The sequence below is a fragment of the Lipotes vexillifer genome, unplaced genomic scaffold (genome assembly GCF_000442215.2).
Source record: "Lipotes vexillifer unplaced genomic scaffold, Lipotes_vexillifer_v1.1 scaffold82, whole genome shotgun sequence".
NCBI classification, from domain to species: domain Eukaryota; kingdom Metazoa; phylum Chordata; class Mammalia; order Artiodactyla; family Lipotidae; genus Lipotes; species Lipotes vexillifer.
In genome coordinates this window covers 1,592,125-1,612,632 of record NW_006783121.1, presented here as the reverse complement: position 1 = coordinate 1,612,632, position 20,508 = coordinate 1,592,125, and the positions used below count along the sequence as shown (strand labels likewise).

The window sequence follows — 20,508 nt, the reverse complement described above, 5'->3', positions numbered from 1 at the left end:
GAGGGGCCCGCGTTCGGAAAAAAAAAAAAAAAAAAAAAATCTATACCATAAATGTTTTAACAAAGCAGTTGTAAACAGTGTTTTGCAAGTTTTACTTACTTAGAGGTCTAGATTAGGTTCCAGAAGATCTACGTTCAGATCATGAATTTATTATTCATTTACTTTTCATGGGATTTTGGCAATTTACTAAAGCATTTGGGAAAAATAGCAAAGGTGACAACTTTCAACCATGAGTCTGCTTCAGATCTAGTTTATTATATTAAATTAGTATTTAAGCTCATTCATTGCGGTATGGCTGACCTCATGTTGCTTGATATGATATTTATCCACAAACAAAATGATTCTTTTGCTATAGATTAAAATCAACGAACCAACCAAAGAAACAAAAAAGCACATAAATCATCCTGAGAGAGTCAGGACTGGTTCTCCTTTAAGCTATAGGATCCTCCAGTAACCAGTGCCTTCCCTTTATAATCACTCAAGTTTATTATGTGGGAAAGAGCAGCAGGTTTCAGAGGACTCCTATGGGTCTAAGGGACTGTGTGGCCCCTTGATCCCAGTTGATCCAGTAGCTGTGTTCTAAATCAGTATTCTGCCACAATCACTGATTTTAATTCTCTCCGATTATACTCATTCATGGATTCTGTTCAGTGTAGAAGGCATTTTTCTTAACCAAATTAACATGTTTTTAAATAAATGACATTGGGTTCACATTATGTCCTAAATGAAAGAATAAACGTCTCTTTTATTTTTAAAGAGTTCCTTTATCTGACCAAGTTTCTTTTTTTTTTTTCTTTTTCTTTTTTTAAAATTTTTATTTTATATTGATGCATAGTTGATTAACAATGCTGTGTTAGTTTCAGGTGTACAGCAAAGTGATTTAGTTATACATGTATCTGTTCTTTTTCAAATTCTTTTCCCATTTAGGTTATATTACTGTACCTTTTTCATGTCTCAAAGAGTTAATAAGATTAGTCATACCCGTCAGTTCATGTTACCCAATAGAGAAACAAAACTGTCTTAGATTACAATAATGGTACATGCTTACTCTCAGAGTAGAATATCCTTGTTAATATTAACTGTATGTAGGCAACTGGTTATACATCTTATTCATTATGAATGTATAATTAAAGAGCATTAAGGTACTGAATTTATTGAGTGAGGGGGGGAAAGAAAACGCCTAGGATGTCAATGTGATACTGTAGACACCAGCAGCACCACCCATCTCACACCCAAAGATAGTCAAGTATTATCATGTCTAAACAGGGAGAGTCTTTATCTTCATAGCATGGAATGGAGAAAAGATCACTGGATTTTTTTTTCATATCTAATACCAGTGCTTCCTAGCTCTGTATCTTAGTTCAGGCTGCTATAAAAATGAATGAATAAATAAGTAAATAAATAACATAGACTTGGTAGCTTAAACCACAAACATTTATTTCTCACAATTCTGGGGGCTGGGAAGTCCAAGATCAAGGTGCCCAAGGTCCCATGTCTGGTAAGGGCTCACTCTTCCTGGTATGTAGACAGCCAGCCTTCTCCCCATGTTCTCACATGACTGACAAAGAGAGACAGAGAGAGAGAGACAGACAGAGACAGAGAGACAAGGAGAGAGATCATCTCTCTCATGTTTCTTCTTATAAAGACATTAGTCCCTTTCATGAGGACTCTACCCTTATTACCTAGTTAGCTCCCAAAGGCTCCACCTCCCAAAACCATCCCCTTGGGGATTAGGCTTCAACATATGAATTTATGGGGGGACATAAGCATACAGTCCATAATACTCTGTTACCTCAGACAAACCTCTTACCCCCAACGCCTCCTTGTATAAAATGAGGTTAAATCATATTTGCCCTACCTCAGAGCCTTGAAGTGAGAAGGAAATATGGTAATATATGTAGGAACCATTTGTAAACTGTTAAGTTCTATATCAGTGTAAGGTATTACTTCATGCCTTTTCAAATGGACTGAAAGTCCATTTGGAAAATGCAGTTATCAACTTTTGACAGTGATTGCATTCTCATTTTCCAGGGAAGTCCAAAGAAATGATGAAATTAGAATTCTTCATTCATCAAATCCTTGTTGTGCCTTGCTGATTTTTGCTTGAGGTGACCAGATTTCATTGATGCATTTTTATACAGCTTTTGTTGAATATTCCTTGGTCCAAAAGCTTTCAGCTTTATGGATTTGAAGCTCCAATTCCCTGATCAATGTCTGAACTTGTGAAGCTTGAAATTTGTCGTTGGCATTGACTTATGTGTAAATTTGAGCCAAAACTCAGTGTCCTTTAAACATCTCGGGGCAGATTTTCAGCATGACCTCATTTTTACTGATATGGTTATGTATTTGTAAGTACAAATTGCCACTTCTGTCCTCAAGAGAACACAAAGTGGTCATTGCACCTGCCATGAGGTAATTGAAGGTGCAAAAAACCACTTCTACAGAACCGTCTTTATAACACTCCCTTCCCCCAATACCCCTCCCCTCCCTTCCTCTGCATGTACAGACAGAGGAGGAGAAATAATGCTATTAGCAGGCTCTGAATAGAGGTCAGCATTCCTTCTCAAGAAAAATAAACTGCCCCTAATTTGTGCTTCTTTTCTAAAAAAAAGATACACGAGATAGTCTAAGTAATTTAAAATAAAAAGTTGATGGAAATGGCTATGTCTTTGACAGTTATTTTGCTGCAATGTTATATACCCTTTAACTTAAGCAAATAAGTAGTTTTGACTATTGAAAAATAGCTTTTGAGACCAATTATGGAACTTACAGTACAGCTTTAGTTTTAGCTGCCTAAAACTGTATCCTCCGAGGTAGCTCAAGACCAAGAAAGTAGCAGGTGGTTTGAGTATGTCCTTCCTTGCACCAGGGTCCTCTGGGTCCTTTTTGTACTCTAGAGCTAGAAAAAATGAGAAAGCTATAAAAAATGAAACCAAGCTCAACCTACAGCTTACCTAAACAGTACATATGTTGCAACTGACTTATAAAATTAATCAGGCCAGGGGAAAACTTCCTAGCCTTTGTGTGAGACATTACTTGTGGCCATTCTAAGCACTGCCTGGAAATTATTTGCAGAGCTTGAGTTTACAGTTCTAGTGATATATATCCACATACCTTGAAGCCTGGCCTACTCAGATACTCCGATGCCAGTTGGCAGTCACTTTTTTTTCCCCTCAGAAACAACAGACTGTTGTTTAAACGGGCAGTTTCCTTTACTTAGGTGAGTAATACAATTTAATGCAGGTTGATGGGCGCATTTCCCCTTGAATGACTAAATTACAAAAGGCCATCTGGAATCCCCCCTCCACTCTGGCACTGTTAAAGCAAAAAAGGGTTTAAGTGTGGTGCTCAGGTAACTGACAGGGTCCCTGCAGGCTGTTTGGGACCTAATATAAAACCAAACACTCCCCACAGGCCACCAGTCTAAAGGATAAGAGACAGGAATTCCCTCAATTAAGTTTTATTCATGAATTTGATGGAAAATGAGATCTTAGAAGGTGACTAAAAATGTATTCAAGATGATGAAAGGGAAAGAAAGGGAAAGGTGATAAAAGTCTTTGAAAGCATGTTTTCAAAGGAATGCTGTCACGTATTAAATATACAGTTTGAACTCTTTCTTGTCCTGGTGATAAATGTATATCAGAGCCAAGGTGACTGTTCTGTTTCATTTTATCCCTTCCCTTACACAGTAAAATCCATAGTGATGACCAGTCCTGGAGAGTGTCATTCTGTTATGTTAGGAAATCATTGCCTATTCGGTAGCCAAAATGGAAGAGAATTAACAGCTCACCCCGTATTGTCAAACCTTAGAAAAAGCAGCAAAGATATCCAAATGAAACAAGCTCTGGTCTTTTCAAAGCCGAAGAAGTGCAAGAAAAGCATTGAATTTATTAAGGGGCAGAAACTATCCCAGAAGATTATTGCTAGAATTCAGATACTAAAGACTGTAATCGAATTGCACCTTTACAAAGAGTAAGAGTAACAAACTGGATTTGAATTACTACCATTTTGAGTCTTAAATTCGTGCAAATGTTAAAAAGAAAAGAGAGCATAAGCACGTTTTAGTTTGCAATCTTCACAGGAGGTAATACAATGAATGAAAATAGTTCTCTTAAACACCCTCATACAGATTGGTACATTCCATGGGTAAGTAGTCCCTTGTGACCCTGAATTAGGAGAAGCTTTTGATAGTTTTCTCTTAGAGAGAAAAATAATTCTCATAATTTTATGTTCCCTAAATTACAATTTAAAACCAGTACGTTTTCCGATTAAAAAATTCCAAAATAAAGGATACACCTTTGAGTTGGGAGTTTCTTTCAGTCCTCAGTCTGAAGAACTCGGGCCCCTCGAAGGACTGTTGGACAGGAAAACAAGGCCCTAATAAATTTTGGCCTAACCAAATTCATTTAAATCATCGTGGGAATATTGTTAGATCTGTTGGCTGGAAAGAAGTACGAGTTTGATTAGTCCAAGGTGATATGAGGAAAGGAGGTGAGCTGTTATTGCTGGGGGTGCAGAATGAAAGCCAAATTTTAGGATTTGACCAGGACCCAATAAAATACTATTACTGAGAAGAAGCTGGGATATATGCTAGTGCTCCTTCAGAAGATAAAAAGAAGAGAGAGAATGGAGTTGGCCCTCTACCTCTGTCCTGCCCCTCCCCCATCTCTACCTCTGTCCTGCCCCTCCCCCACGTCAAGTTTTTGAGCTCCTCTCTGCTAACCTCCTCTTCCTTTCTCTGGCTCAACCACTTCGTGACTCTTACCACTATTCCTTACCACATTCTCTCTGTACTTTATCTTTTGCTTTCTTGCAATTGTTTAATAGTATATCAAGGGGTTTTTCAATTGCAGGGAACAGAGGCCTGGCAGAGTGTTAAGGAAACCTGGAGAAAAAATAACAGTAGTTGCCCAGCCATGCCTCATCAAAACTAGAATGTCTCAATTACAACAGCAGCTCTGGCAGGCTGACAGCAGCTCTGGTGACACAGTGACCACTCTGCTGGGAGTCTTCCTTCCACTTGTGCTTACTAATCTGTCCACTCTCATGCTTTGCTGTTGTGGTGACTCACTCGGCTACTCCATCTGGTTTTTCTCTGTCTATCTAATTCTTCTTTGTACTCCCTAACAATGAAGGTAACTCTCTGTTCTCCTTTTACATCAAGGGGTCTGCGTATTCATGGCTTCTACAACCATGTTGCTTTTGCTTAACAGCTCTCTTAGCTTCTGCTGCTGCCTACCATTTGTATCCCTTTCTGCATATGTCTCATTAAATTCCCCCCAGAAAGGTTTGGTTGGTTTGGTTCAGAGCAGAGGGTCCCTGCAGGAAAGAGCTCTCCTGTTAGCCTATGGATATTTTTCTTGAGCACTTACTCATTATCTAATCTACTGTGATGGGGACCATATTATACCAAGCATTGTGGCCTATATAGAAGGTACCTCTTTAGAAGAACATTCTAAGTTATCTCAGAAGAGGGCAGTGCAACCTAGAAGCATCATGCCCAGAATATTTTGTGTACTGAGCCATCACATCAAGGGACTTGAGGTACTAATATTTACTGTTACCGTATATCATTGAATCTAAGATGATATCAATTGTAAGATATACATTAATTTATGTATACCGTTAAGAAAGAAAGAAATGCTGCCAGTTAAACCGCCGCTCACCATTGGTTATTAGATGTATCCCAGTCTCAAAGATGTTATGGTGAAACATGGTGTCTGTCGTGTATCTGAGATCGTCATGGGATCAAAGTGGGTCGAGTGAGCCCCCTGACGCATAGAGTGGGGTAAATGCTAAAGGCTGGGGGTCAGGTCACAAGTCTGGGAGACTAGAAGGTGGTGTCTGGAGGATAGATAGCTGGTATCTGTCTGCAAGTAAGGAGGAGGCCAGTCACTGGTCCAGAGTGTGGTTTGGGTCAGGGATCTGACAAATATCAGAAGGTGGATCCAAGGGGAGAGAGGAGCACGTTCCCATATTGTTTTAAATGACATGGATAGATCAGGGAAGTCTGTTTCTGTTAAATCTCCACTTATACTCAATTCAGTTATTTCTTTTGTCTTCTAAAACACCTCTTTGTTTATTACTTGTACATTAACTACATCTCTGGAAGTAGGGTCATTTAATAAAACAAATGCTGTAGTTTGTCTATAAGGTGCCTAAAATAGCATGGCCAGGGAGAGTTAAGCTTACAGTTGTGATACGTTAATGAATAATCTCTAGCTGTTGACACCTTTTTTGTTATTAGGAAGGTAGCATAGCTTTAATCATAATTATGAATCAACATGGCTCTCTCTTTTTTTTCGCGGTACGCGGGCCTCTCACTGTTGTGGCTTCTCCCGCCGCGGAGCACAGGCTCCGGACGCGCAGGCTCAGCGGCCATGGCTCACGGGCCCAGCCGCTCCGCAGCATGTGGGATCTTCCCGGACCGGGGCACGAACCCGTGTCCCCTTGCGTCGGCAGGCGGACTCTCAACCACTGCGCGCTCCGCGGCATGTGGGATCTTCCCGGACCGGGGCACGAACCCGTGTCCCCTTGCGTCGGCAGGCGGACTCTCAACCACTGCGCCAACAGGGAAGCCCAACATGGCTCTCTTTGAGTCTCTACTAAGTTAGTAGAGCAAAGTCCCACATTAATGTGATTGGCATGGAAGAAAGTCCTTACCAGACTCCCCTTGGCTCTCATGCCAACTGGGCAGTTATCTGAGGAGAGAGCTCCCAGGCGATGGTCCCAGCATTCAGGGATAGGTTTACTCCAGGTCTGTAGCTATGAGATGTAAGACAGCTGTTGGTTAGGACCACATTTCCCAATGTGTTGCTACTCAACATTTGTTTTATCAGACATTGCTATATGTCTTGTGAAAAAAAGGGTTGGGTAAAAATGCTGGATAAAATAAAGTTGGATAAAATAAAGGGTTCCGAGTAACTCTCCCTTGCTGAACCTCTGGGTACTACTCGTAGGTTCCACAGCTATCATAGGATTATTTTCACAGCTACTATGCTTTTCAGGTTGGTCTCTTGGGGCCCTTTCACCTTCTGAGACCTCAATGCCTAAGATAACTAATCTTTTCCTACACACTTCAAGACTACTGTGGTCCCAGCCCAACCCCACGGGGACTCCTTTGAAACTATGAACCAGAGAAAGATGGCTCAGGATGATAGCAAAGTGCCTAGTTATGTGTGTCACTGCCCTAGACACTTCATAAGGAGAATTTCAATAAGGGGAGCATTTTGGTTTCTGAGCCTAAACTAGACTCTCAGTTATGCTCTGGAAGAAAGCATTCAAGTGTTCATATTGTCCTTAGAGCACACTTGAAGGGCTAGCCTGATAGGCTGAACTTTATATATCCTAAGAAAGAGCTTAGCTTTAATGATAAAAAGCTCTCTCATACACAGTACCTTTCTGTCTATTATTTCGGTACCATTTGTTATACATTATTGGAGACTAGGGTAACAACGTCTATAAATACACTTGGATTCTACAGTGGCCATTCAGTGATATTTTGGGGGGCAGAATAGGATGAAGTACAGTTGACTGTTGAACAAGGCGGGTTTGAACTGTGCAGGTCCACTTATAAGCAGGTACTTTTCAATAGTAAAAAAACTATAGTACTATACAGTCCATGGTTGGTTGCATCTGCGGGCTGACAGTAAGTTATATTTGGATTAACCTCCACATGTTGTTCAAGGGTTAACTGTATTGAACAATTTCCAAGTGACTATTTTAAATAATCACATAATTGTTTATTGAACATTTTTGAAAATAATCACTCACATGAGGCAAAAATTAAGTATGAAAATGTATAAAGTGAATTTACAATAGCCAGGGCATGGAAGCAACCTAAATGTCCATCAACAGAGGAATGGATGAAGAAGATGTGGTACATATATACAATGGAATATTACTCAGCTATTAAAAAGAATGAAATAATGCCACTTGCAGCAACATGGATGGACCTAGAGATTATCATACTAAGTGAAGTAAGACAGAAAAAGACAAATACCATATGATATCACTTATATGTGGGATCTAAAATATGACACAAATGAACTTATTTACAAAACAGAAACAGACTCACAGACATAGAGAACAGACTTATGGCTGCCAAGGTGGAGTGGGGGACGGATTGGGAGTTTGGGATTAGCAAATGCAAACTCTTGTATGTATGTATAACTGAATCACTTTGCTGTATACCATAAACTAATATAAATTGTAAATCAACTATACTTCAATAAAATAAATTTGAAAAAAATGTATAAAGTAAAAAAGGCTCCCTCTCATACCTGTTCTCATCTCTGCCCAATTTCCAACCCCACTTCCAAACAGGTAAATGCTCCTTTTTTTAAAATTGAAGTGTAATTGATATACAGTATTATATGTTACAGGTATATCAGTATATAATATAGTGATTCGCAATTTTTAAAGGTTATACTCTGTTTATAGTTATTATACAATATTGGCTATATTCCCCACGTTGTACAATATATCCGTGTAGCTTATCTTTACCTAATAGTTTGTACCTCTTACTCTCTTATGCCTATATTGCCCCTCCCCCTTCCTTCTCCCCACTGGTAACCACTAGTTTGTCCTCTGTATTTGTTATATTCACTAGTTTGTTGTATTTGTTTCGATTCCACATATAAGTGATATCATCCACTTTGTCTTTTACTGTCTGACTTATTTCACTTAGCATAATACACTCTAAGTGACTTAAATGACCAGCATTGGTCTTCGTCTTTATAGGTGCCTTCTAGGGAGCCTGGAACATGTGTTCTTCAATCTCCCCCTTTCAGTCCTGCACATGTGCTGGGTCTTCTTGCATCTATTCTTCTATTTCTTCCTTTCCTTTGGTTTTTATTCCAGTCTTCCATTTTCCACCCCTCAGCTAACTCACAGGAAATGCTGCAGCCTGCTCTTGTCTGAAACTAATTTAGCACACACTCCCCACTGAGGCCCCCCCCCAAATCTAGCATCAGGAATAAAAGTCTCATTAGTCCTTTCGGCAGTACTTAAGCAAATGCTTCCCCATGGCTTCATGCCTGCTAATTTGTGTTCTCCTTCTATAGAGCAAGGCACATTGACAGGCCACTGTACAAAGACGAATACTCTTCTTTGGGGTTGTAGATTTTCTAAATAAACTGAGAACAGTGGCTGAAAACCAGATTACCTGGAAGTTTAGAAGGAAAAGGCTTTGAATGACCTCATCCAGCTTCTTTTCAAAAGCACTATGTATTTTTCAAGTTTTAGAGTTTCTGGAGACAATTAGCAGACAGTAGTTGCAAGAAAAAGAACTTTCATGAGATGTGTAAGCTGTATGACTAGCATTAACTCATACCTAAAAGTTTAGCCAACATGTACTGATATTATTCTTAAAAGAAAAGTTTGTGTTAAGGAGTCTGTCTTGTACATAGAGACAGGTATCAAGATGAAGAAGATGGCTTTTTGGTTTTCTTCTTAGCATGTATGAAAATGTTACTGTGTATTGCAAGATGATAATTTATTTCCATAAATTAAATTTTATAATTAAAGCTGACCTCTACTTGTTTATATATGGTTGTGATAGAAAGGTTTTTGTTTTTTGGTGGGGCGGGTGATAGAAATATTTTCTGGCTTTTAATAAATATGGCTTTTAAAAGAATTATTTCAGTTCAACTTTTTGCCTCTTTTAAGATTTTTGAACTTAGATCTTTTCTTCTTTTAAACATAGCTGCCCAAATATGTCAGTTTTGTATTGAAATAAATGAATTCATGAAGTTGTTTTCTTCGCAGCATGAGGGGCTAACAGCTAGAATACAAATAATCAACCTAATATTTCTTGTTGCTGGAAAATAATTATGAAAATATTACGTGGAGGAAGCCATGCTTAAAATAAAGGCTTCATATTGCATTTAAAACTCAAGTGGGACTTTCAAGTATTCTGTTTAGTAGAATAATATATTGCTGAATCCTTGGAGAACTAATTATGTTGTTTCACATGAATTACAAATGCATCATTTAGCTGCATTATAGTCTTACATGTGTCCTTTACGATTAATCATCGTTAAATGTTATAAATGTAAAATTTAAGATGCAAAGAGAGCATACTTTTTATACAAAGTGGTCCAAACAGATACCAGTGTTTTAATTTGAGATCTGTGACTAGTCTACAGATCTTCTTTTCCTGTTTTTACAAGATCAGTGTATGAATCTGAGAACTTCTCTTAATAGCATTCCCTCTCTGAAATCCATTATTGATGTTAAGTGTAAGTCGTGACAGTAATTTTTATTATACCACTGTAGGCTTACTTCTGGAATCTGAGAAACAGAAACATGTTATTAAAATTTTTTATTTTATCTGTAGCTGCCTTTTCAAATGTGTTTCCAAAAGTCATGGCTTTTCAATTTAAGCCTTTTACTGTGAAAGTCACAGTTTCACATGGGAACTGAAATTCTAGTAACACAAGTAGTATATACCAGTGCAGAGTCCTAGCAGTAAGTTTTAGTGAGTTATTTAGGAGGTGAAACATTGATTCCCTTACGAGTCCATTTCCGGTCTCTTTCTGAAAATAGTGTTGTTCCCATTAGTGCTGCCATTTTCTAGGAGAATATTCTATTCCAAAACCAGGATATTATTGGTAACTAAGTAGGCAGAAACCATAGACATTGAATAGTTTAAGTTAAATGTGATAAATTTTTATAACATAAACATTTATGGGCCAAAAATGCTGTGATGTGAGGAAACACAAAGTAGAAGGACCATTTTATTAACTGCTACTAAGTACCCTGCACTGTTCTAAGTGCTGGGGACACTGAAAGGATGGTTCCTTGCCACAAGAAAATAATTTCTTGATATAGGAACAGTGTATAAACACTGAGTAGAAACACTCCAAAGGGCCAACAGTTGAAGGAATTCACAGTGAATTGACATATTACAGACAGATCTACTCAAAGATTGCAGTATCCAGGCAAAGTCTACATGTATTTGAACTGCCCTGAGTAACTGTCATCCTCGGTGACTGCTGACAAAATTGTAGATGGGAAATTATGGAGCTGGAGGTACTCTTAGAGACCACCTAGTCCAAATCTCTCATTTCCCAGAAGAGGAAATCTAGGCCCAGAGAGGGTGAAGTAGTTTAATCCAGGTCACACAGTGAATTCATGACAGTGTGGACTAGAACTCAGCTCTCTTAATTCTCAGTCCAGTCTTTCTGGAGGAGACAAACACAAATCTTTTTCTTTTTTCTTTCTATTTTTTTTATTGGAGTATAGTTGATTTACAGTGTTTCAGGTGTACAGCAAAGTGATTCAGTAGATAAATATATATATATTTATATTCTTTTTCGGATTCTTTGCCATTATAGGTTATGAATATGGCTACCTGTGCTATACAGTAGGACCTTGTTTATCTATTTTATATACAGTAGTGTGTATCTTTTAATCCCAAACTCATAATTACCCCCACCCATTTCCCCTGTGGTAACCATAAGTTTGTTTCCTATGTCTGTGAGTCTGTTTCTGTTTTTTAAATAAGCTCATTTGAATCATTTTTTAAGATTTCACATATAAGTGATATCATATGATATTTGTCTTTCTCTATCTGTCTTACTTCACTTAGTATGATAATCTCTAGGTCCATCCATGTTGCTGCAGATGGCATTATCTCGTTCTTTTTTATGGCTCAGTAATATTCCATTGTATACATATGTACCACATCTTTATCCATTCATCTGTCGATGGACATTTAGGTTGCTTCCACGTCTTGGCTATTGTAAATAGTGCTGCTATGAATATCGGGGTCCATGTGTTTTTTTCAAATTAGAGTTTTCATCTTTTCCAGATATACGCCCAGGAGTGGGATTGCTGGATCATATGATAACTCTATTTTTAGTTTTTTAAGGAACCTCCACACTGACAAACCTTTTTCTTTAAGCTCTCCCCCCATCCTTCCCTTTAATGATAAAGGCAGTGACACAAGAAGTCTCTGGAAAAAGGAAATTCCCCAAATGAGGAAAAAAAGCCCTGGATAGAATGCTCATGAGGTCAGTAAAGAAATTGGAAGACAAGGTGAAAAAATGGTTAAAAGGAAGGAGGGAGCAGATAAAGACCAGAGAGAAAATTCAGAGGCACCCAATGGCAAGAATGAAAAAAAAATTTAAAAATTGCAAAGAAAAGAGGACTGAAATAATTATCCATTAGCACTTATTTTTATGGAAAAACAGGCTAAAATGCCAAGGGTCTAGTTTTATGCATTCAGTCTGCTTCAACATTTTTCTTTTTCAAAATAAATAGAGTCAGCTCTGTTAGGTACCCACGCATTAAACTGCAGAACTCTGTTACCCGGCACATTTGTGCAGCTGCTGAGTAGTGATGACTGATATGCATAATGATGACCCTGAGGCAGTGTAATGCCCCAAAGTACCTTTTGAACCATCAAAAAAAATTTCTATTATGTTCAGCCTACTTTCATTGTTAACCGTATTTTATATTCAAATTCTTAGAAAATGGGGAATATGTTTATGATAATATCTCTGGTAATTATCTATGCAATTGTCTTAAGTTCACCATAGCACTTCATAACATAGCTAAGCCACAGAGTAGATATTTTACTGGAATGAGAACGACGCTATGTTGTCCTACTTGTCTTTCCAGATGTTTCCTTAGGGTTTTTTTTTTTTTTTTTTTTTTTAAATTTCTTACTTTCCTTGATCCTTATCTGTTGAAAAGTGGAATACATAGCCTGTCACAATGTTAGCCTGCCCTGCCCAATTGTTGCCCATCTCATCCCAGTGATGTTTTGAAAGTACATGTCGGGTAAATAGATTATTTTACCCTCTGCTACCTTACAAGTCTTTTGATATTGTAGTAAAGGAAGGTTATACTCTTTTCACTGGCTCTCAGATGTCCTTTTCATGTAAGTCAGCTGCCAGGCAAGCATCCTGTATCCCTTTTCTAGCATCCATATGAATATCCGTGATAAATAAGTCATTGCTCACTGGAGCTGCCTTTGTGAAGCAGGTCCTGCACTTACTGTGTCTTTCACGTGCGCAATGACAACAGTCAACCTAATTGACTATGACTTGGTCAGTTTCTGTGTCGGAAGTGATGCCAGGTAAAATAGAGAGGAGAAATCCAAATTCATTGCATTTCTGTTGAAACCCAGAAAGATTTAGTAAGAGAAAAAATACACTAATTTGAAGTTTTTCAAGGATTAGTGTTCCCAAAGGATGATTTTGAGATTGCCACAGTCTTTCTTACAACCTAAACCAGATTGTTATGTGGGTCTCTAAGAGTGAATCGCTAATAGACACACTGACATAGTATAAAACGTATCACATGGCTGTAATAAACATAGGTCAGAATTGTGATTCACTTAATCAAAAGCCAGGAAACTATTTTCATATATTGTCTTTCCTAATGGGAAATCTAGAGGATCAGGTACAAAATGGTCAACATTCTCAGTGCAAACATCGATGTACAATTATGTCTTTAAAAGTCCTTGCAATTAAGGAGATTGTGATGCCTACATTGCAGAGCAGGCTTCCTCTTCTGTGGCTGATGCTGCTTTTTCTCTTCTGTGTCATGTCTGCTTTGGAATCATCATCATTATGGGGTATGACACTAGTCATGTTAGGCCATGCTGCTGACAACGGTGATTTTCAACAGGGAGAAGTAACAGCCCTGTAACATCCCAGGGAAAGGGCATCCATCATCATGTAATTTAAGGAGAAAAACCCAAGATTCAGAAGCAACGTTAGCAAAGACAGCTGGATGCAAGGAACCATTTGAGTAGGATTACAAACATCCTAGATTGTATAGATTAGCCCTGGATTGAAGGAAAATAAGAATTGAACGACCTCCTTTGTGTAAATGAGGATCCTGGAGTGTGCAGAATGGAGCCAATAGCCTCACTGCCTTTTGAATCATTTGGATGCCACGTAAAGAATGAACATATGCAGTACTTAATAAAGAAAGGTCAATTCTGCCATAGTGATCACTGAAGCATAATGCAGCAAATGAGGTAGGGCTTTTTTTTGTTTTGTTTTTAACTCATCAATCCTAGAACATTCGAACTTATCTTTTCAGGAAGTTGTGGGCTTTAAAAAAGGTCTCAGGCATCTGTTATAACCTAAATGAACAGCAGTTTAAAGCCAACTCCACACCTGTACTAACAAATTGAAAATGCCAAATGATTTGTATATAAATACCGATGTGCAGTTTCACTAACAAGGTCTCTGGATTGTCCCAGTTCTTCTTATTTATCAGACTCTAAATGGATTGTTGAGTTGGTGTGGCTCTGTATATCTGCTAATCGTCTCTCTTTTTATAGAATATACTGCTTTGATTATAGTTAACAGCCAGCTTGGCAAGATTTGTCTTGCCCATGATGCTTGGTTCGCCTCATAGCAGTGGCATTTGTATGTTACCAAAAGCAGACCATTGAATTCCTCATCCTCATCCAAAGAAAAGATTTCAGCATAATGTTTCTGGATATCCACTGGCATTTTTTTGCATATGCTAAACTAGGAGGATATGCCATAATTTTGGTTTATCCATTCTGAGAGGTGCAGAAATAATTAAATAGATTCATCCATGAGTTGCAAAATTGCTCCCCTAATTCAAGTCATCGGAACTAAACTTATTTGAACACTTTTTCACTAAAAGTCCTGTCCAAGATCAGCTCAAATGTCATATTCCTTGTTCATTCCAAGTTTCCTTCTCTGAATCTTCATACCCTATCATTAGTTCTGTATGTACTTCTGTCCAGTTGTCTCCTTTCCTTATCCATTAGCTCTTAGAGGGGATCAACCATGCTATCTTTGTTATTTCTCCATTGCTTATACAATCTTCCATTTTCAAAGGGTCGTGAGAATAAGCAATAGAGACCATATGTGACCAGCAAAACCTTAAATATTTACTTTCTGGCCCTTTACAAGGAAAAGATTGCTAGCCCTTGTTCTAGATGTTAGGGACACAACAATGAACAAAGCAGACCAAAAAGCCCTACTTTCAAGGAAACTAAATTCTATTTATAGGTCTATTTTACATGGAATAGGAGCCCATCTTTGTTATCTTCACACTACTTACATATAGTACATAGTCAATGAATATTTGTGAAGTGAATGACTGAGGCATACATGGAATCTGTCCTCCAATATCACATAATATAGACAAACATTCTATATGATGTGATTAAATGTATTTTTTCTAATCTTTATATTAAGACTCTTTTCCTGGAGTTTTTAGATTAAAAAACTGAAACACTACTTAACTTGTCAAAGACTTTTTATTCTGGTACTTAATAAAATGGTCTCCTATCTTAGTGTAACTTTTATTCCTGATGAGGTCCTGATTATGGAGCCTCCTTATGGGAGATAATCATAATTATATTTGATTCTGAAAGCTTTCTAAAATGGTAGATGTTTCACAAGAGATCATTTTGTATACGTGACAGTTAAAACAATGAGTTTGTCTTCCAGGGAGTCTCCATCCTTGAATTCTCCAAGTTCATAGTGTTGGAGAATGGGAATTCAGATGAAAGCATTTTACCCCATAACAAAAGACAACCTTTTGCTTGAGACTCAGAGTTGACTAATATTATGGCAGCTTTTTACAAAGCCGGGCCATAGATGCCACTGATCCTCCAACAGAGCGTACAGCCCTTAGAAGCTGATGATTGGATGCTGAGGATGAGTTGAAGGGTGCTGAGGGGAGAGTGGAAGGGAGGAAGGGGCCAGTGAAAGGGCACAGGAAATTGAAAGAGTTGGATTATGGTAAGGGTAGAGCCGGCAGATTATGGTGGTGGTAAAGAGGACTGTGTAATTGCCTTTTCCAACCCCTAAATGGCAAAGTGTCCCACCTAATCAGTTATCTGCTGTTACACCCTCCTATCCCCACCCAAACCATCACTACCACCAAGTAATTTCCTATACTCTCCTTTGTCTTTTAACATTCAAAATTAGAAGTAGACGAGGTACTGATCTAAAAAGAAAAATCACATGACCTTTTCTTTAAATCTTTATTTCCATTGGCCCTTTCATCTGCACAGCCCTTACTCCCAGTATCCTGAACACTTTCCCTTAGATACTGCACTACTGTGAATCTAAATCCTTTGCTTTTTTAAGGAACTGCTCATTCCTCATTCCTTGCATAGATTTATAGCTGACAGAATGAGAGTTTAAAATGAAGTAATGGAGACCCTTAATTATAAATGAAGGAAATTGAAGCATACTACTGTATGTACTGATTTACTTTCAGTTTCTTGACCTTTGTCAAGACTAATGAGATTACATATCTAGCACAGAGAATGGATAAAATTTTTAATAGACCTGCCTAATTAGCATTGTTAGGAATTCTGTAAAGCGGAGAGTTATGCCAGCAAACCTGCATGTGCTGTCTCTTTAATTGCACCTACCGCTCCCCACCGCCAGCCCACCCCGTCGTCCTCTCATATCTATGGTTAATACATCTGAAGTCATTACATTATGAAGTAACAAACACAGGAAACCATGGATTTGTTCTCTAAAGGCAGATAGCTCCTACCCAGCAGAGTTTATAATTTACAGAGCTTAAACGTCCCTTGGAAGCGGGCTAGAATACTGGGTAACGATAGAAAAGCACCATTTGTTAAATCCAGTGTTTTTGTTTGTTTGTTTGCGGTACGCGGGCCTCTCACTGTTGTGGCCTCTCCCGCCGCGGAGCACAGGCTCCGGACGCGCAGGCTCAGCGGCCATGGCTCGCGGGCCCAGCCGCTCCGCGGCATGTGGGATCTTCCCGGACCGAGGCACGAACCCGTGTCCCCTGCATCAACAGGCGGACTCTCAACCACTGCGCCACCAGGGAAGCCCAGTTAAACCCAATTTTGACACAGGACTTGTCTCTGAGCAAAGCAGTCTTTCATGATACCCGTTTAAATCTAACTGTTGCCCTTATGTAGCAAAACAGAGAAGGGACTTCTCATTCTGGAAAGGTACTAGATCGTTGAACTCTACTTCTGAAGGATCATACTCACGCATGTAAAATAACCCAGCAGGCCATGAAGATATTCAACCAATAGTATTTATTGAAGAAGTATCATGAGCTTAGTATTTGTGGGAAGTATAAAAGTAGAAAGCATGGTCCCTTTCCTTGGGGAATCAGACTTACCAAAATCAAACAATTATGCAGGGCTTCCCTGGTGGCGCAGTGGTTGAGAGTCCGCCTGCCGATACAGGGGACGCGGGTTCGTGCCCCGGTCCGGGAAGATCCCACATGCCGCGGAGCGGCTGGGCCCGTGAGCCATGACCGCTGAGCCTGCGCGTCAGGAGCCTGTGCCCCGCAACGGGAGAGGCCACAACAGTGAGAGGCCCGCGTACCGCAAAACAAAACAACAAACAAAACAAACAAACAAAAACAAACAAAAAAAACCCAAAAGACAAACAATTATGCACAACAATAAACATGTACTAAAATGTTGTCAATTCAGTATCACATCATGTGTTCATATTGTTAGTGCAAAAAAAAAAAAAAAAAAAATGCCTCTATGGTAATAGGACCTCAGGGAGGGACAAGATTACTACAGTTTGAAATATTCCAAGAAGGCTTCACAGAGGAGGCAGGGCAGTTTGTTAATCTTAGAAATATTGCATTATCTCTTTTCAGATAATTTTTTCTAATGAAACTTCTGCTGTTTCCCTTTGAATTTTTTACTACTTGATTTTTTTTTTCTTTTGTCTTCCCTTCCACTCGTTCATAATAAGCCAGAATTGGAAGCAATTCCACATCTTTTGAATTAATTTTTAGGTTGTTTCAACCCTGCTTTTACCAGAGTCCCCATTCAAACACATTTCACTGTGCTAGTTCACAGTAACATGGAATAAATAATTACAGAGCATTTGAACTCAGTAAACTCAGCATTTGAACCCATTCATTGTGGTCAGGCAGCAAGTCTAATTCTGTTCTCATTTTATAAACATTCGTTCCATGGTTTGAAGAAAAATAATTACTTAAAAGCCCTCAACAGTCTGCCTTGATTCTTGTTTTCTTCTTATCAATGAAACAATAAAAATGAGCAATTCAAACCATCTCTCTCACAATTCCCACAAAGCAGGGCAATGATGTATAATTTATGTATCTTTCATCTGTAAGGCTGAGATTCATTGACAGGACAAAAAGGGAGGGGGAGAGGAGACATCTTTCTACATAAAGTGATGACAGTTTTCCCCAGCTTTTCTAAAAAAAAAAAATTATATGCAAGGCTATATTTTTTTGGGGGGGGGAACAATAGCATTTTTATAAGTTGTTATTAAAATATATTGCTAATAAATATATGAGCAGCTGAAGCTTTGGTCAGACATATTCTTAGTTTTTCGGAAACCTATAGCTTTTATGATTTTTTAAAAATCTATTTACATACATCATCTCCACATTTCTCTAGCCCTGTTTTTATTAAAGGAAACCCTACAGGCAAAAATGTAATTTTTCTAAGGTTGGACGTATGACGGATGTCAGAACAAACAAAATGATGTTATATAGAGCCAAATGCTGAGTTAAGACACCCAATGCTGATACTCATCAGACCCCAGAATAGGTGTCTGTTAGCCACAGAGGTAGAACTCTGTGGAGGTAGAACAGCTCACCTGCAAAATCAGGTTGCTCTGAAAATGAATGACACTCTACTCTTGGGCCAATTCCTGCTGGCCCTGGCACTAGGAATGTAATCTTTCATGGCAAATCAAATGAGCAGAAGTCTTGAGGCCGGAAAGCTATGAAGCTCTTCCTAAACTTTAAATGGACGTGAAGACTGCTCACTGCCATGGAACCTGGCATGGGTTCTAAGTGCCCAGGAGGCAATTTTATTTCGTTTCATTCTATTCTACCTTATTTGGGGTAGGCAGAACTGAAAGTATGCGATAAACCTGCGTAAACAGTGAGTTCTCGATGTTGACATTTATTTCTCCTAGAGATCTAAAGTCAGTAGTTTCTTTACATCTAGTTCTAAAACTGGAGGAGATAACGGAAGAGCATAAGACTATGTTTGAAAAGTCAGAATGGGGAAGACTTCCCAGAACAGCTTGACATTTTATTAATCCCTGCTGGAAAACATGTTGCAAACTTTTAAAAAAATTCCTTCCAATTATTTTTAAGTCCTTATATATAAGGATATATTAAAAATATATATGTCTTTTTTTTTTTTTTCTAGTTTTCTCTCAGTAGTGTCCACTTAATCTGGGTGGTTTCTCAAGCCATGAATTAGAATCTGTGTGTTAGGGCATCAGTGAGTGCAGCTTCAGTCCTTAACTGAACTAGGACACTCCCAAATGAGAAAATACGGGATTTTCCAAGAAACTTTTTGGCTGTCATCCTCCAGGACCCTCCCTGCCCTTCCTATTCTTAAACCTTTCTCTCTAGTTGAACGTAATAGATGCAGACCTTCTATTGCCTCCACTTCTAGAAGCTGGAATGATAAAGCCTTGAGAATCCATAAAGAAAGTTTGCTCAGCCCCCTCAGGATTCCCGATGCCAGCTTGGTTTCTAATCTTCCTGAATAGTGACTCATCCCTCAAAGGTAATTTTGGATTGAAAATGGCTTTCCAAATCTACATAAATAATTTCTGGATTATTTGCTAGTTTAAATTAGCCATGCCACTGTTCCTCTCCATTAGCCTAGATAATTGAGAGCTGGCTGTATATTACCTGATACCTATAAAAAGAATTGAACATTCTGAATAGTACATTTTAATGGCTGCAATTTCAGATGTAAAAAGCCAGGCTGGGCTACTTCATTTTTGCTCACAGTGGTATACAGATGTGCCTCTATTTCAGCACACTCAATAAATGAAAAAATATTATTTTACAAAAATGATAAGCTAAGGTGATTTTTTTTTTTCCCCTTCAAGGATCTCTTAACTTAGAGATTCACTGTAGGGTTACTTTAGTTAGTCATTTCCCTGATGGCATTTAAAACATCTCTGTTTTAAAGAAAAAAATCAAATTTATGAATAACTTTCCTGCCACAAATACATCATAAGTCACCTGCATCTGCAAGAACAGGTTAGAAGATAGTTATTGCCACATATCACTCACCAGTAGATGTTCTGTCTTTTCTTTAAAAATGCTTAGATGCCTTTACAACGGTTTGTAAATGTTTAAAGCAATACTAGTCCGTGCATAGCCCTCCACGAACCTAAGAAGATGAAGTATACTTGTGCGTGTGATTGATAAGAGTGCCTGTAATTTTCAACAGAGGTTACTATTTCAATGGTGGCCCAGATATCCATCTGTCAATCTTTGTCAAATAGCTTAGTTGTTATTCATTTTTCTGCAGCCCCTTAGATTGTTTTTCTTCTTTCCCCACATCTGTCCTCCCCCTTTCCCCAATGTTTCATTCTAAAAGTGAATCAAGAAATTCACCTCCTCAGTCTGGATAACAAGAATGTTATTTAGTTTTTACTTGAATCTTAGCTATCCTTAGACCTTCTTTTCTTCTTAGTCTTTTCCAATTGAAATAAAAAGGATTTTTGATGTATGTAGAGACTCTAGTTTTGTAGGGAA

At 38.4% G+C, this 20,508-nt stretch overlaps 1 protein-coding gene across 1 annotated transcript in view; it reads left to right on the top strand.

The window, feature by feature from the left end:
- The window catches only part of DIAPH2 (diaphanous related formin 2), an 886,998-nt gene that overhangs the window by 773,709 nt on the left and 92,781 nt on the right, over positions 1–20,508 (top strand). The window lies entirely within an intron of this gene.